Here is a 2,500-nt window from a genome sequence, read left to right as displayed (position 1 = left end):
TTCGCCAACCACCCGTGCACACTCGCCTGGGCAGCTGGTCACATGCGTCGCTCAAAGGCATTTTGCAGGCCAGCACCGGCGGATGCACGGGTCAAGCGGGACGGGACGAGCGCAGGGCTAACTTTTGCCGGCACACAAAAACACGAACCCGAAAAAGGCAAAAAAGGGACATACGCACTGGCGACACGCCCGTTTCGCCTGCCACCCGTGCACACTCGCCTGGGCAGCTGGTCACATGCGTCGCTCACAGGCATTTTGCAGGCCAGCACCGGCGGATGCACGGGTCAAGCGGGACGGGACGAGCGCAAGGCTTGCTTTTGGTGGCACACGAAAACACGAACCCGAAAAAGGGACATACGCACTGGCGACACGCGCGCCCGTTTCGCCTGCCACCCATGCACACTCGCCTGGGCTGCTGGTCACATGCGTCGCTCATAGGCATTTTGCAGGCCAGCACCGGCGGATGCACGGGTCAAGCGGGACGGGACGAGCGCAGGGCTTGCTTTTGGCGGCACACGAAAACACGAACCCGAAAAAGGCGAAAAAGGGACATACACACTGGCGACACGCACGCCCGTTTCGCCTGCCACCCGTGCACACTCGCCTGGGCTGCTGGTCACGTGCGTCGCTCACAGGCATTTTGCAGGCCAGCACCGGCGGATGCACGGGTCAAGCGGGACGGGACGAGCGCAGGGCTTGCTTTTGGCGGCACACGAAAACACGAACCCGAAAAAGGCGAAAAAGGGACACACGGACAGGCGACACGAAAAAAAAGGGGTCGCCCTACCTAGGTGGGCGCAAAAACCCCGTCGGCCAGGAGGTTTCGCCAAAGTGTCTGTACTGTCACACAGGGTCAATAGCACGGGCATGGCCGGCCGCCGCACGTGCAGCGGCTTACGGACGCACGGTTCGGCGGCACAGGTGCCTGGCGGCTTTAGCACCTTGGGGTGGACAGGCCTGGCGGCAAGGGGGGCTAGGCACCTTGCTGCCAGCCGGCAATGGTGCACGGGGCGGGGCGCCACACAAACACGAAAGAGGGACAAGAGCGGGGCGATGGTCCACAGAGACGAGCCATGCACGGGGCCCGTGATCGCCGACACACGCGAACGCGGACGCGGACAAGGACAAGGACGCGACGCGCGGCGCGCGTGCGAGGTCAAGAGGGGCGCGCGCACGAAAACGCGAAAAAAGGGGCTAGCGGCCGAGAAACGCGAAAAAAACCGGGTCACCTACCTAGCCGAACGCCTAAAATCGCTTCGGGCAGGAGGTTTCGCCAAAGTGTCTGTACTGTCACACGGTCCGTACGGGCGCAACCCCATCGCGCGCCAGCACCCCTTCCTGGGGGCGCCCGCCCGCCAGGCGCCTGGCGCCCCACGCGCGCGCGCCCGGCGCCTGGCGCCTTGCCCCCCACGCGCGCCCGGCGCCTGGCGCCTGGCGCCTCGCCCCCCACGCGCGCGCCCGGCGCCTGGCGCCTTGCCCCCCACGCGCGCCCGGCGCCTGGCGCCTGGCGCCTCGCCCCCCACGCGCGCGCGCGCGTGGCGCCTTGCGCCTCGCCCCCCACGCGCGCGCGCGCGTGGCGCCTTGCGCCTGGCGCCTTGCCTCCGCGCGTGCCTGGCGCCTGGCGCCTTGCCCCCCACGCGCCTGGGCGCCTCTTTTCCGCCTGGGCGCCCTGGCACCTTTCCGCCTGGGCGCCTGTTTTCCGCCTTGGCGCCCTGGCGCCTTTTCGCGTGGGCGCCTCTTTTCCGCCTGGGCGCCATGGCGCCTTTCGGCCTGGGCGACTCTTTTTCGCCTGGGCACCTCTTTTCCGCCTGGGCGCCTCTTTTCCGCCTGGCCAGGGCGCCTCTTTTCCGCCTGGGCGCCATGGCGCCTTTCTGCCTGGGCGCCTCTTTTTCGCCTGGGCGCCTCTTTTCTGCCTGGGCGCCCTGGCGCCTTTTCGCCTGGGCGCCTCTTTCCCACCTGGGCGCCCTGGCGCCTCTTCGCCTGGGCGCCCTGGCGCCTTTTCGCCTGGGCGCCTCTTTTGGCGCCTGGGCGCCTACGCCAGGGCGCCTCTTTTCCGCCTGGGCGCCTCTTTTTCGCCTGGGCGCCTCTTTTCCGCCTGGGTGCCCTGGCGCCATTCCGCCTGGGCGCCTCTTTTCCGCCTGGGCGCCCTGGCGCCTTTTCGCCTGGGTGCCTCTTTTGGCGCCTGGGCGCCTACGCCAGGGCGCCTCTTTTCCGCCAGGGCGCCTCTTTTTCGCCTGGGCGCCTCTTTTCCGCCTGGGCGCCCTGGCGCCTTTTCGCCTGGCGCCTCTTTTGGCGCCTGGGCGCCTACGCCAGGGCGCCTCTTTTCCGCCTGGGCGCCTCTTTTCCGCCTGGGTGCCCTGGCGCCATTCCGCCTGGGCGCCTCTTTTCCGCCTGGGCGCCCTGGCGCCTTTTCGCCTGGGTGCCTCTTTTGGCGCATGGGCGCCTACGCCAGGGCGCCTCTTTTCCGCCTGGGCGCCCTGGCGCCTTTCCGCCTGGGCGC

Source organism: Aristolochia californica, unplaced genomic scaffold, assembly GCF_029961685.1.
Source record: "Aristolochia californica isolate CCGP_79_NKW_82.1479 unplaced genomic scaffold, dmAriCali1.0.hap1 SCAF_34, whole genome shotgun sequence".
Lineage (NCBI taxonomy): Eukaryota > Viridiplantae > Streptophyta > Magnoliopsida > Piperales > Aristolochiaceae > Aristolochia > Aristolochia californica.
This window is presented reverse-complemented; position numbering follows the sequence as displayed.